Source organism: Arachis duranensis, chromosome 2 (genome assembly GCF_000817695.3).
Source record: "Arachis duranensis cultivar V14167 chromosome 2, aradu.V14167.gnm2.J7QH, whole genome shotgun sequence".
Classification (NCBI taxonomy): Eukaryota; Viridiplantae; Streptophyta; class Magnoliopsida; order Fabales; family Fabaceae; genus Arachis; species Arachis duranensis.
In genome coordinates, this window is record NC_029773.3 from 4,012,664 (window position 1) to 4,028,904 (window position 16,241).

The 16,241-nt window shown below is 33.4% G+C and overlaps 1 pseudogene; it reads left to right on the forward strand.

The window, feature by feature from the left end:
- Nucleotides 1-4,647: 4,647 nt before the first annotated feature.
- On the forward strand, nt 4,648-8,106 carry LOC110272415 (putative disease resistance protein RGA4; annotated as a pseudogene).
- Nucleotides 8,107-16,241: the final 8,135 nt, after the last annotated feature.

Consider the following 16,241-nt stretch of genomic DNA (forward strand, 5'->3'; position numbering starts at 1 on the left):
GGGATCAAAGTGAAACTGTGAAAGAGAAGATAGACACCAAAAGAAAAAGAAAAAGAAAAGAAAAGAATCTTTTGTTTTCCTTTTTGTTAATTTTTCCTAATTCCTAATTGATTATTGGAAAGGGGACAAAAGACGTGTGTACTATACTTGAATTAACAATAGAAAATAGTGCGTGATTAGGTAAAGTAATTGAAGTATGTTACCCCATTACACGGCTAATTTATTTGAATATGAAGGTTAGATTGGTGTTACGCTGGGTTATGGAGTTCATAGGGGTTTAACAAGAGTGTGACGGCGTTTAGCTGACAGATTGAAATCGGACGGTCCGATTTTTTGCATGGGGTTAGGGGACACAAATCGGACCGTCCGATTTGTGTAAAGTGAAGCTTGGTGCATAAAAATCGGATGGTACGATTTAAGGAAGAATTCAAATAAGAACCAAAATCGGATCCACCGATTTCTAGGTTCGAAAAACTTTTGGCGGGCTGATTAGTAATCGGACCGTCCGATTTCTTTATTCCAAAAATTTCGAACGCTCATGCATGCGGTCGGACGGTCCGATTTGAGTGTCATATATATACATATAGATTTACCTACTCAACCCATTTCATTCTTCTTCTTCGCCAACTCTCAACATTTTTCTCTTTAGATCTCTTTTTCTTCTTCTTCTGTAGATCTATTCTTCTCTATTATCATGGATGATAGAGTAAGATTAAAAGTGTATTATGATGGTCAAATTTTATTACAAACATCAGAAGGAGTGAAATTTGTGTGTCAAAATCCATTAGATATTATTATTCCATTTACACTGTCATTTGAAGAATTAAAAGGTATCATTTGTGAGAAGATAGATTCTCAAACAACAAGGATTGTATCGTGTATTCTGTACAGATATCCCATATCTGTATTTGGTGGGTTCGTGCAATTTCAAACGAAATACGTGACAGACGAAGCGAGCATGCAAGAAATGTTTTCAGTGTATCTCGGAAGTCGGTCGCGAATATCGTTTATCGAACTGTATATCGAGTTCGAGCAATCTGCAGCAGACCGAGATATTGAATTGCAGGATTACAACAGTGATAGTGAAGAAGAGTTCGAAAGTAACTACGAGGTCGTTGATCCGGGTGTAGACGAAGATCAAGCTGACGATGCTATGGTGGCAGATGTGGAGGATGTGGCAAATGCACTAGCAAATCAGGAGCCGTTTGTGGAGCCGAGTTTCATGCGGTCGTTGGATTTGGATGCCATGCATGCACCGGAGTTTCCTCAATATGTAAATGCAGGTGCGCCATTAATTTAAATTAAGATTTCTAAAAGTATGATTTGCACATGGGTTATTAGTTTAGGAGAAACTGTTACGACCGGTTAATTTGGACCGACCGGTTCATTCGGACCGACCTGCTCGATCGGACCGACCGGTTCGTTCGGACCGGCCGGTTCGTTCGGACCGACCGGTTCGTTTGCCCAAGTCGGTTCGTTCGGACCGACCTGGTTCAGTCGGATCGACCGGTTCGATCGGACCAACCGGTTCGTTCGAACCGACCGGTTCGTTCGGACCGATCGATTCATTCGGACCGACCGGTTCATTCGCCGAAGTCGGTTCATTTAGACCGACCGGTTCATTAGGGCCGGCCGGTTCGTTTGGACCGACCGGTTCATTTGTATGGACCGGTTCATTAGGACCGACCGGTTCATTTGGACCGGACAGGACATTTATTTATAAGATTATTATTGCTGACAACTATAATATTTGTGATGTGATTGCAGCAGAGCTTCCCCTTCTGCCGGATGGTGAATTTACTGTGGGAATGGAATTCAGTTCTAGGGAGGCAGTAATTAAGGCGATGAAAGATTATACAATCCGCAGAGGTGTAGATTATCGGGTGCATGAGTCAGAACCCACGACATTTTATGCTAAATGCACCCAGTATGATGCAGGATGTGATTGGCTGATCAGGGTGAGCAAGATGTCCAGAAAGTTCTGTTGGGAGATAAGGAGGTACAATGGTAGTCACACCTGTACTAGGGCCACCATTTCTCAAGATCATTCGAAGCTGGATTCCAACACAGTTGCAGAAGCAATAAAGCCATTGGTAGAAGTTGACCCGTCTATTAGGGTGAAATCAGTGATTGCGGAAGTACAGTCAAAGTTTAACTACACCATTAGTTTACTGAATTAACTGGGTTTTTAATATTATTATTATTATTATGATTCATAACACAACATACTAAATTTACTGAATTAACATTTAATTATTAACGATCATAAATAAAATAATTAATTAAACTCAATTACTAATACTAATAATAAAAACAACAATATAATATATCAATAGCTACCTACTCCAATCTAATATGTACGGGTCTTATTTTTCTTCTTCTTTCATTCATTCATTCTTTACATAAGACATTCATTCATTTCTTCATTTTATTTTAACTAAAATACATAAAAAAAACCCAGTTCACCGGTTTACTAACCATATCATTCATACATACATACATAATTAATTCCTATTTTAATTTCTATTTCTAACCACCTAATAATAAAATCATACATACATACATGTTTAGTCTCTACTTAATGCCATTATAATATATATTACTAATAAAATATAATATTATCACTATTATTATTATCATTAAATCAGATTATTCAAAAATAAAAACTTTACATAAGGAAATCAGATTATTAAATCAGATTATCATTAAATCATTAAATCAGATTATTAAATTATTATTATTAAAACAGTATGAAATAGTAATAAACAGATTAATAAAACAGTAATAATCAGATTAATAAAACAGTATGACTTATTATTATTATTATTATTATTATTATTATTATTATTATTCCAATAAATTCAGTACACTCTATAATCTCTGCATTATTATACTCTAACATTACTAATTCCTAAAATTTAACTAATCATATTAAAGTACTCAGACATTACTACTACACTAATTTCTAACATTATCATCATAATATATAATTTACTAATCTCTAACTTAATAATAATTATTATTTTACTTAAAATAAAATTTTTTAAAATAAAAACTTACATAATTAGGATGATCAAGATAATTTGCAATGTGAAGCTCCGGACGATTAACATCTCTTAATCTTCTTCTTCTTCTAGGCATTGTTACAAAGTGGTGTAATTTTTTTTTCCTCAGCATCTTAAGTGGAGGGCCATGGCTGTGGGGTTAGAGAGGGATTGATGAGGAAGAGAGGGTTGCTGAAAGTGAAAGAATGAGGGAGGGGTTGGGTTCATTCATTCACGCAAATTGGACGGTCCGATTTCTGTGGTGAAATCGGTCCGTCCGATTTCTTCATCCCAGCCGTCACAGTTTGGTGAAGCACCATACAGCCCCATAACGTTATAATACACCAGATTTTCCCCAATATTGAAAATAAAATATTCCCATTACACACCCTTTCTTCAATTTCTATAACTCACTTCTCATCTCTCTGTCCAAAAAAAAAAAACTCATCACTCCATTATTGCTCACTTCTTCAATAAATTCATTACTCATCCACTTATACAAGAGAGTCCAAGCAAGCAATAACCAAAAATTTCACTACCTGAAGGTTTTTTTTCTTATTTCTTATTTTTTTAAGTTTACTCAGTTCAATGTGTAGTTCTCAAATGCAACAAGTTTCTAATAAAAGTTTTTCTTTTTTAGCATTTCATTGGTGGGAATTTCTTCCCTTTATGAGCTGTTGTTTGATGTTCTTTGGCTTTAATCCCACTTCAGCATCGTCAGGAGGTATGATATATTGATTAGTTTTCAAAACAAGAATTTAGATCTGAATTTTTTATTCTAGTTTCTAATTTTCAGTCTTACTTCATATATATGTAAGGATTTAGATCTCATCTTCTCGTGCTGCTTCTTTTGTTATATTTCAATTTCCACCGTTTATTTAATTGTTTTAAAAGTAATGAAAATTAAGTACTAAAAAATAAATTAATATCAATAATGGTAGACTAAATTATGAAGGAAAAAAAAAACATAATATCGTAAACCTTCTAAATGTACAATTTAACCGCCAGGAGTTTTTAAGAGGTTTAAGAAAGATGCTAATTTCTGTGTTTTCTAAACTATTGTTCTAAGAACCGAATTCAGTCTGATTAATCGAGAATTAATCATCGAATTAATTCAGTCAGAATAAAAACTGATCGACAATGAATTAATAAAAAAAAAGTCAAACAATCAATTAATCGGCCGAATCAGTTTGATTTTTAACGATTAACTGTTTAAAAATAATAAAATATCAAAAATTATTTTATTAAATTCGATTAACGTGATTTAAGTTCAATAGAATTTTTAAACTTCTAATAAATCTGCTGATTTGATTATTAGTTCGGCTTTCAGAATTTTTGTTACAAACTGTCGTTTTATATATATGTTTTATCAACTATGTTAGATGTATATTAAATTAAAATTAGTTATCAAGGTAGAATATACGTTGAGCCGTTGAAATATAACATACATATTAAAAATAAATTAAATTATACATATATTTATACATAATACATAATAATTAATTTTAATAGCTTATTTTAATATACAAAAATATTTTTAATATTATATTTTATATATTGACAAAGTGTAAGAACTAATTTTGGACAAAATATTAATAAAATATCTTTCTTGTACTATTTGACAAGTTCATCAGAATGCTGGATTTTACATTTTAAATAGGGTAAATTACACATAAGTTAAAGTTTGGGAGATAAATTACTATCATTATTAATTGCTTCCACTTTTATATTAACATTTGATTTTGTTGATGAAATTTGGACTGAGATTTGTTTTATGCTATGAATTTTGAGACTGCTTTTGAAAAGGGATTTTCAATTTGAAGTTTGTCATTTACCACACTCTCCTTTAATATACTTTTCGATCAACCAGCATTAACAATACATTGATTCTCCATGTGTATAATTTGTTGCAAGATTATTTGTGAGTCAATACATAATCATTCTTAGCCACCCAAAGCAATGCTACCTGAAAACATCCACCACGTATGTATGTATATATATATTCTTGGCCTCTAACATTACTTTTTATCACCATAAGGTTCCACTCATTGATTCTTCAATGGCTGAAGTTGTTTCTGGTGTGGCATCAACACTCTTGGCCAATTTAGCAACAAAATCATTCCAAGAGATTACTCTAGCATGTGGCCTTAAAGATGATGTAAAAAAGTTTGAAAGTTCTTTGAGAACTATCAATGCATATCTCATAGATGCTGAGAATAAGCAAGCAAAAAACCGCAGTATAGATGAGTGGTTGAAGCAACTCAGAGAGACATTTGATGACGCTGGTGACATATTAGATGAAATAGAGTATGAAGCAAAACTTAATGAAGTGGTCAAAATGTATGGAAGCATTAGCACAGAGGTCTGCCGATTCTTCTCGTACACAAGTAATCCACTTGCATTTCGCATCAGGATGGCCCACAAAATCAAAGATATGAAACAGAAGATGGATGAAAAAATAAGAGAAGGGAGAAAATTGGGTATAGTTGAACATGTTAACACTCCAGCTATGGAGCACAATTTACCATGGCGAGAAACTGCTTCTTCATTGCCTTTCCGTGTGTGTGGTAGACTTGAAGAAAAAGAGAAGATTATAAATTCATTGATGACACAAAAATCAGAAGCTAATAGTATTGATGTGATTTCAATTGTTGGAATTGGAGGTTTGGGAAAGACTACACTTGCACAAATGGTTTACAATGATACCCAAGTGAAGGTGAATTTTGATACATTAATGTGGGTTTGTGTTTCTGATGATTTTGATGTGAAGAAGCTAATACAAAAAATCATTCATGCTGCCTCAAAGAGAGAGAATGTGGTGGATGCAAATTCTAGTTTGGAATATATGATATCTCTTCTCAATCAAACGTTACATGGTAAGAAATTCTTACTCGTGTTAGACGATGTTTGGAATGAAAACCACAACAAATAGGATGAATTGAGAAATCACTTGTTAGAAGTAGGAGATGACAAAGGCAGCAAAATTATAATGACCACTCGTAGTAGAAAAGTTGCTGACATCGTGGGGAGTAATCTTCTAATGACATTAGAAGGACTTCCTGAGAATGAATGTTGGCGGCTCTTTGCAAAATGTGCATTCCAAGATGAGAAAGGCGAAGAGAAGTACCCAAGGCTAAAGCAAATTGGGGAGCAAATTGTTCAAAAATGCAAAGGGGTGCCCTTGGCTATAACAACTTTGGGTTGCTTGCTTAGATCAAAATGCCATGATGAAAATGAGTGGAGAAAAATAAGGGATAGTGAGGTGTGGAATCTCAATCAAGAAGAAATTGACATTTTGCCATCACTCAAATTGAGTTACAATCACTTGCCACCACAACTAAAGCAATGTTTTTCATACTTGTCTTGTTTTCCAAAGGATTACGAATATGTGGCAATTGAGTTGATTATGTTGTGGATGGCTCATGGACTCCTCCAACCTACACGCGAAGATGAAGATGCAGAAGATATTGGGGAGTTGTATATTAAGAAGCTCGTTTCAACATCTTTACTTCAAATTGAAGAAGGATATCCTTACCACTACTTTGATTTCCAAAATTTAATTACATTTAAAAGATTCAAAATGCATGATCTTGTACATGATCTTGCACAATTAACAATGAAAGAGTCGAGCAAGACAAGAACCGTTATGCAAGAGGGGCGACAAGAAGCATTGATAGAATGGACCTCCGACAAGTTCAGCTATCTGAGGGTGTTGCACCTAACAAAATATATGGAATCAAGCTCGTTGCCTGATGATTGCTTTGCCACAATGAAGAAGCACTTGAGATATTTGCATTTGCAAGCTAGAAATTGTCGTAATTTGAAAAAGCTTCCTGATTCCATTTGCAAGCTGCAAAATCTGCAAAGTTTGAGCCTTCGTGGTTTTGACGGCCTCCAAAAGCTTTGCAAAAACATGAAAAATCTCATCTATCTTCAATATTTGCATTTAGAGATGGAAATTACAAGTTTGTCCTCAATGAACATAGGACGCTTCCAACAACTCAAATTCCTGTATCTTTACAACTGTTCAAAGTTAGTGTCTGTACCAAGTGTTGTTGGTCGCTTGACTACTTTAAAGAAGCTGGGTTTTATTTTTTGTGAAGAGCTGGTGAATTTTGAGGATGAAGAGGAAGAAGGAAAGCAACATGTGAATTTAAACCTTCAAGTATTCTTTATCGATGGATTAGAAAAGTTGGAGGCTTTACCAAAATGGCTTGAAAGAGCTACTAAATTGCAATATTTGAGAATAAGGACAACAGGGATAAAATCATTGCCCACAAGGTTGCCAATGACCTCTCTTGAAGAATTTTATATTGTTGCCTGTGAAGAATTGTCATCTCTTCCTAACATGGATCAAACTCATAATCTTCAATATTTAAAGATATCTTATTGTCCCGAATTATATACAAGATACAATAAGAATACAGGTTCAGATTGGCCCAAAATTGCTCATATCCCACAATGCGAGGTTAGTTCAAATAATCTATCTCATAATGTTACAAATCTAACCACACTGTTGTTGTTGTTGTTGTTTCAATTTATGCATAAATAATTAATTGTTGGATTTTTAATTAACCAGTTAGAGTTATATATCTTACTCTGCCTATAATTAATTCTAAAACTTTTTAAATTGACAATCTAATTTTCTTTCTAAATAATTGTGTGTAATTTTTATATAAAAGGCATGGTAGAGTGAACTAATTAGTCCTTATAATATGGAATACTTTCAAATTTTGAAAATGATAAAACAATTTAATTGTATTTAGTATATATATGCATGGTTGAATTAAAGCTCAAGTTATTTTCATAAGCACTAGTTGATGAAGATTATTGCAGATTGCTCTGCATGGTTGAAAATTATTGCAGATTGCTCTGCATGCATATTGAAGATACCGAAGATGAAGATGATGATGATGAAGGCCTTGAATCATTGCCAGTTGATGAAGAAGAAAAAGAAGAAAAAAAAAGATAATAATAGCATTATCTTTGTGTAATATCTTTGCCTAATGGTTGTGTTTTGATAATTGTTTTCTTCTAAAACTGAACAAAATCTATGCATGTACAAGTATTCAGTTTGAAGTTTGATATGTTAAAGTTTAAATTATTATTCTAAATTTCTTTAAAGTATTGAGTCACCAAAAAAAAATTTAATTGGGTGTTATTGTTTAAAATTTTTTAAATAAATTTAACAGTGTAATAAATTTATAAAGAAATTCTAAATTGTTATCAAAATTTATTGTTTTTGGTTATTATTTTTAGCCATTAACTTATTTTTTTTAAACTTAGTAATTTAACAACATATTTTAACTCACACTTTTAAATATTGATAGCTAATTAATAGCCAAAAATAATAAATTTTGATGTTCCTTTAATATTCCTCAAACTTATATTCAACTACTTTATTTTGTTCATCTTTACAAAAACAAATAAATTAAATTAAATATTTTAGGGGCTTGAAATATGCTTTTAAATTTTATAAATTACATGTTATATGTGGTTTCATTTTTCATAACAAAAAATGACATTTTATTTTATTTCTTTGGGTAGTATACAAAGTAGATGAACATCGTTTTATTAATGCTTCTTTGATGAGAAAGACAAGATACATATTAGCAATTACAATAATATTGATCTAGTTATGATCAATAGCATGGAGTTTAATTTCTAACTTGCTAACACCACCATTGCATATTACTGTCATGAAAACTATCTCAAATTTAGGGGCAGTTTAATTGGTATTTTTATTTTTAGTGTTTTCAGTTGTTAGAATTTTAGAAAAAAAAAAGTAAAAATATAAAATGANAAAGTTAACTGAACTCAAATATAAAGGATTTTTTATATAAAATAAAAAAATTTATTTTCAAAAAAAAAAATTAATCCAATTTTAAATTCAGAATTTTTTTTTTTGGCGTTAGGGAGAAGTTCATTGTTTCCCTCGGCGAACCTTGATGTTTTCACAAGGTTTGTCACTTTTCTAGACAAACTTCATGTATTGTATGAAGTTCATAGCCTCCTTGGCGAACTTCAAGGATGTTCGCCAAAATATAAAACCTGTGGACCCCCTTTTCACTTTTCACGTTTCACTTTTTTATTCTTCCACACTGTCATCCTCTCTTTTTGTTAGATTCTTTATTTAATTTTTATCATTTTTACAAATTTCAGATAATTCTATTCTTCTAGTTATTTTCAATCAAATTTATTGTTGTATTATTTTATGATTTTAACATGTTTATTTAGTTAGATTAAGTTTTGTTGTTACTTTTTTATTTTAGTTAGTTAGATAATTATTTAGTTTGATAATTAGATGATATAGTTAATTTGCTCTACCATGTATTGTTAATTTAGATATTTTAGTTAGTTTATGTTGGTTAATGAAAAAATTAATTTTGATTATTATTTCAATTGAACTAGTTATGGTTTAGAATAAAATTATAGTTTATGGTCTAAGTATTTAGATTCTTTAGATTTATTACAGTTGGGTTTGAGAATAAGTTAATTTATTTTAAATTATTTTTTTATTTAAATTACTATTTCAGTTGAACTGATTATAGTTTAGGGTTAAATTATATGTTATGGTTTAGGTAGTTAGATTAGGTTTAAATATGTTTGATAAAAAATAAGTTAACTTAAAATTATTGTATTTTAATTTATTCTATCCTATTGTAGTTTCATGGCGCAAAATATGTTAGAGTATAAGAATACCTTTTATAGACGAGATCCGATCGACCACATTGCTGGCAGATTAGGCCGAATGGTATATTTTATAACTTATCTGTTTCATAGTTTGAAATTTGTCTTATTACTTATGGATTTTGTTGTGCTTGACTCATTGATTTTTTGGTAGGCGCCTCAAGTCTTGCGTACAAGAAGAAACTTACTACAGCAGCCATCCGAGCAGATTAGGTCACACCTTAGACAAGCACGAAATTTGAGCATGTAGCGTATATGCTAGAGTGGGACCATGACGGGCATTGATATTTGCTTTGATCGAGAGGTACACACTTTTCACTTGTCATGTGGGAAGATGACTATCACCCTTCATGATGTGGCGTATCAGTTGGAACTCAACATTGATGGAGATCCAGTCAGCGACTGCATCGATGGATGGGAACAGTTCTATAATGGGCGATCTATTGAGGACTTCTATCAGGAATTACTAGATGTTTGTTCCGGGCCCCATGATAGACAGTCGCAAAATAAGTGAATTGTTAATCTTACTTGGTTTTAGAATACTGTTTGTGGGGAGTTGGAGGAGTACCTGATGAACGAGCACTTACTGTGTTACATCAAAGATTACATTATGCAGATCATCAGAGACATTCTATTTCTGGATACCTCTTACTCTCGGGTGCACATTAGGTTGTCACCTTTATTAGCTGACCTTGATCGGTGTAGGGCGTTGTCATGGGGCTTAACTGTGTTGGTATGGCTATACCGGCAGATGTGTATCATAACTATAAAAACAATAAATATCAAATCTAGGACAAATATATGTCAGAAAGTCCAACGGCTACCATATTTAAAAACATGATACAAAACCTCGGCCTTAATATGGGCTTTTGTTGAAGATTTAATATATTGATCCAATAGTCTGCAATCAAATTTAGGACCAATACAAGTTCAAAAAAAAAAACCCTTAGGACCAATATCGAAAAGATTGTCCAATAAAGAATTGACCATAACTGAAAACAATATAAAGAACATATTAGGAACAAGATATTTCAGAAAGCCCAACAGCATATTTAAGTTGGACTAATAAGTTCCTCTCTTCAGGCAGGAAAAGAAAAACTTGACCCAAAAAAAAAAAAAGACAACAAAAGAAAAACCAGTTTTTTTTAATAAATATTATTTTTAAACCAACTAGGATTTTAGATCAACAACATAAATTCCTTAGCAATGTCTAAAGAAAAAAATCAGAGAAAATATTTTGTTTGGTTTGTATTTTAAGTTTTTAGTGTTATTTATTTTAAAGTTTTGTAAAAGAATATGTGAAAATAAAACAATTTTATCGTTTATACTTTTGTTTCTTTTATAAATTAAAAAAAAATAAAAGTAAAAACACAAATTAAGCAAATGCCTTAGGGCCGGACATATACCTCTACTAAAATAGGAATATAAGAGAGATTTTTTATATAACTTTCTCTTTTAAAATATTTTTCACTATATATAATAAATTAAAAAGCACTATATACAAAACTTAAATCCAAGATTTCTAAATTAAAATATGATATATATTTATCAACGTGAATATTATTACATATATTTAATTTATAAAAAATTAAATCAATAAATAAGTTAGTGCTTATTAATGAACTAATATATTATAAAAACAAAAAAATCCCAAATAGTTATACAAACTTAAATGATAAGAAAATTGACTTTTATAGTTGCTTGAAGCCTTTGCTTTCCTTCGTGCTTGACTTATGGACGCTGCTCTTATTGGCTTTTAGTTAAAATGTGTTATTAAAATTATGAATTGAAAAAAAATTATAGAAATGATAAAAAAATATTAATTAAAATATTAAAAAAATTAACCACTCCAAATATTAATATTAAGGGTTAAGTATGATTTTGGTCCCTAACGTAGGGGCCAAAAATCGATTTCGTCCCTCGGCTTTTTTTCGCTTTAAAAAGGTCCTTGATGTTCCGGTTTGTTTTAAAATCGTCCATCGGACGATTTTGCCCCTGTGGTCGTTAGGTTTAGATATGACCGTTTTAACGGAAATGGGAAACGTTAATTAATATAAATAAATAATAATGGAAGGATTAAATCAAGAAAGTGAACGAATCTGAAGTGCAGGGGAGGGAGGCACCGCCGTCCGCCACTTCTTCTTCTTCTTCTCCTCCCGCACCCACCGCCGCACCGCACCGCGCCGCCACCACCACCTCCTTCTTCTTCTTCTTCTTCTTCTTCTTCTTCTTCTTCTTCCACCGCACCATCGCCCCTGCCGCACCACCACCATCCGCCTCACCACCGCACCACCAATTCTTCTTCTTCTGTGAACTTGATTTGTTTGTGAAATTTTTGGATTTTTTTAAAATTTTTTGTGGAATATTGTTGTTGTTAAAATTTGTTGTGGAATATTGTTGTGGATTTCTGATGATGATGATGATGATGATGATGATGATGATGATGATGATGATGATGATGATGATGATAATGTGGTGGTTGTGGGTTCTGGTGTTAGTGGTGGCTTTATTCTGGTGGTTTAGGTGCTGTTCTTCTTCTGATGATGATGATGATGATGATGATGATGATGATGATGATGATGATGATGATGTGGTGGAGGTGGTGGGTTCTGATGGTGGTGGTGGGAGAAAACACAGCGCTGCCGAGACGGGGGGAAGGGGTGTTGTTTCGGGAAGAGGGGAAAGGGGGAAGAAGGAAGGTCGCCGTCGCAACAGCTCCACGCCGCCGCCGCTCCACGCCGCCACCGCTCCACGCCGCTGCTCCTCCTCTGCCTGCATTTGGGATTGTGCTTCTGGGATTGTGCTTCTGTTTCTGGTTGAGGAAGAAGAGGGGAGAGAGGGAGGGGTATTTTTGTCCGAAGGACCATTTTACAATAAACTGAAACTTTGGGGACCATTTTAAAGCGAAAAAAAGCCGAGGGACGAAATCGATTTTTGGCCCCTACGTTAGGGACCAAAATCATACTTAACCCTTAATATTAATTTTTTAACCAAATTAAACACTAATAATATAACAAAGATTAACCACTAAATTTGTGTATCTTAAGTAAATTAACTCTTTCAATAAAAAATATAAATTTTTTACAAATAAACCATACATAAATATAACAAAATAGATTAATTAGCCCATGAGCCATAATTAAATGGTTCTACACATGATAAATTTCACTAATTTCTACTCTAATTTTTACTCATTTTTTTAATACAGCACGTATATCATATGTGTAACACCCTCACTATCAGAAGTCACGCTTCCGACTGCGCCACTCTGATAGCAAGAAGTATTACGACTACTTTACATACTAAATACTAAAATAGGAGCCTGTGACTCGCCACTGTATCGCTGATTGAAAACCGGAATAAACACTTTATCTTAAGAAAAATACAAACAGGCATAGATTCATATACCAAACTCCTTACATAATAACTCATAATATAGCATACATATAAATCATACAATTCTTATCCCTCTTACAAACTTGTAATAATAAAGATGAGGGAAGAAAATAATCTAATTAATACAAAAACTTATAAACCAAACGCAGTATAACTCTTCTTAATGCTTCTTCATCCGGTTCCTGAAAAGGTAAAGCTGTAGGGGGTGAGAACCTAACCACACGGTCTCACCACGGAGTTTCCAAGTTGTCATAAGAAGATATTTAATAAGAAAACTGTTTTCAAGCTCAGTGATTATCATTGCCTTATGAATCTTTTAAAAACCAATAGGCAATCGTTCAAAACCTTTTCAAAGAAACAATGTTTAATCTTTCAGAAATCCGAAACCTTTCCTTTCTTATAAGAAAAACTCAATTAGAAACCAAGCACACAATCAAACAACACAATCATTAATTCAGCACCAAAATTCATTCTCAAATGTGGCACGCCAGGACAAACACAGGCAAGACAGACAAGGAAAGCACAAGTAGGTAGCTGTTACAGCAAATAGTTCAAGTAGCAGTTAAGAACAGTTTAGCAATTAGGCAAACCAAAACAAGTTCAAACCCAAGCAAAGCATACAGATGCATATGATGCATGCCTGTCCTATAGCTGATGAGGCTCATCTGTCGGTTATCCAGCCAACCTGACAAGTCTGAATTGTCCTTAAACTGTCCCCCGACGTGCATCCCCAAGAGTCTATGCATAGCTTTTCTCAATAATCAAATATTGCTCAATGGGGGTAACATTCCCGGAAATTTATATAGTGCTCGGTCACACTTACGTCGTAGAGTCAACAGAGTATCGAGTTTTTAACTTGGTACACGTGGTGGAAAACCACGGCATTTAATCCAGGGAACCTCGTATCTCAGATATTTCAAATTCATAAGCCAAATGAATAATTCAAAGATCATATTTCAACATTCTCAATCCATATCTCAACATTCTCATCATTCTCATCATCATCATCATTTATCAATCCAAATCTCATTTCCAAATTCATTCAAAAATCATATTTCAAAGAAAATCCTCATCATCCTTCTTTCCATTCTGTTCACTAACAATTCCAATTCAAAACATAATTCTTTCTTTGATAAATAAGTCAATTTTAAAACATATAATGTTTAGAAACAAATCTTTTTAATTATTTACTTCAAATAACACTTCCAATTTTTATAAAATTTCGGCAGCATCTCCTCTAAAACTCAGTCACTGCCACCCTTTTCGGGTCCCATCCAAATATTCCTCAAACCTTTTCTCAACCATTTCCAAATCTCAAACATTTTCTAGAGTTGAACCAGTTCCAACATCAAATTGTTTTCAAATCAAACCAATTCCCACAATAAAACTCTTTTTAAAATTCAAACCAGCTCAAATACTAAATCATTTATAAAGTCAGACTAACTCAAAATTAAACTGTTTCCAAAATCAATTCAATTTCATAATCCAAATCATTTCCAAAGCCGATTCGTTTACATTATCAAAAATAGCTTCAAAACCGAGAAAGCCATTTTTCATAATAATCAACTAAATAACCTTTCAAACTAATTTCTTTTCAGCAAATGACAAACTACTCAAGCAATCAAGCAATCAGTCATTCAGTCCAACAAACAACCATATTTATAAGACAATCATAATCACAGACATATGTTTCTCACATTTATTGTTGGGAATAAGACACCATTCCCCCTTGAGAAAATATCTTTGACAGAGAAATAAAATAGACACAATCACAACACAAGAATTTAACGTGAAAACTCCAATTACCGGAGAAAAAACCACGGCCGTTGTCAAATGACAACTAGAGAATATCACTATGTGAAAATCGTTACAACACATAGACTTCTTTCTCTCTAACACCGGCACCCCAGTACACCCACACTCTCTCAAAGCAAATATTTAACTACACCTCACAACACTCTCTAATCAAAGAGTATAGAGGAAAAGAAAAGTCAGATACAAGCTTTAAATGTTTCCAACTGGTGCAAAAACAAATGGAGAACTTAGCCTTATATTTATAGCATAGGCCACCCACTCCATTTGCTATCCTAAGCAATGTGGGACTAATTCAACCAAATCCTAACAATCTCCACCTTGATTGAAATAGTCACACATCTTCAGCTTCCATTGTCAACACCGACAATTCTTTGTTGTCATTGTCTATACCGACAATCATAGTTCAGAGAACTATCATATTCCACCATGAAAGTATACTCACTTGGAATTAGACCACTCCAAGCATTTTGCCTTGGTACAGATCGAAACCTTGCTGAAAATTCATGGTGCAACTTCCAAATTGGCTTTTCCTAGAAGTTCTTCAGCCATCGACCTAACTCCGCCACACACCTTGCATCTCAACGCCAACCAATGCCCGTGTGCAATTGTGAACCCGATTGCCACAACTTATCCTTATCCATGGCAGTGCGGTAATACCATGAGGATACTTCTTGTCTTCTAGAGAACATCATCTTCTCTCATAGAGAGAGCAATATTGCAAGTATCATATTGAGAGTTTTTTTCTGAAACCGCATTAACTGGACAATTTCTCTTTACATGCCCAGAACAATATGAGCCTCAGTGCCTTATCTTCATCATCAATTTTCACTCCAATTGCCTCTAATTCAGAGACAATACCATTGATAGCACTAAGATGGTCGGAGATTTTCACATTGTGATCCATGCATAGATTATGGAACTGCTTCTTCAATAACAACTGATTTAAGATGCCCTTTGCCTGATACAACCCTTCGAGTTTATCCCAAAGTTCCTTGGCTGTTTTCATTCCTTGCACATTTGCAAGAACATTCTTAGCCAAACACAGGCGAATAGCACTTGCAGCTCTCAAATCTAGTTCCTCCCAATCTTCATCCTTCATACCAGAGATCCTCTCCTTCAACGCCTTGTGCAAACCTGATTGTATCAACACATCCTTGACTTGTATTTGCCACAAGCCAAAATTGATTATTCCATCAAATTTTTCTATTTCAAGCTTCACAGCACTTGAATACCCTGACATTGTTGCAACCGTATACTGGAATAGTATAACTCAACTGTAGACCGTGCACTAGGAAG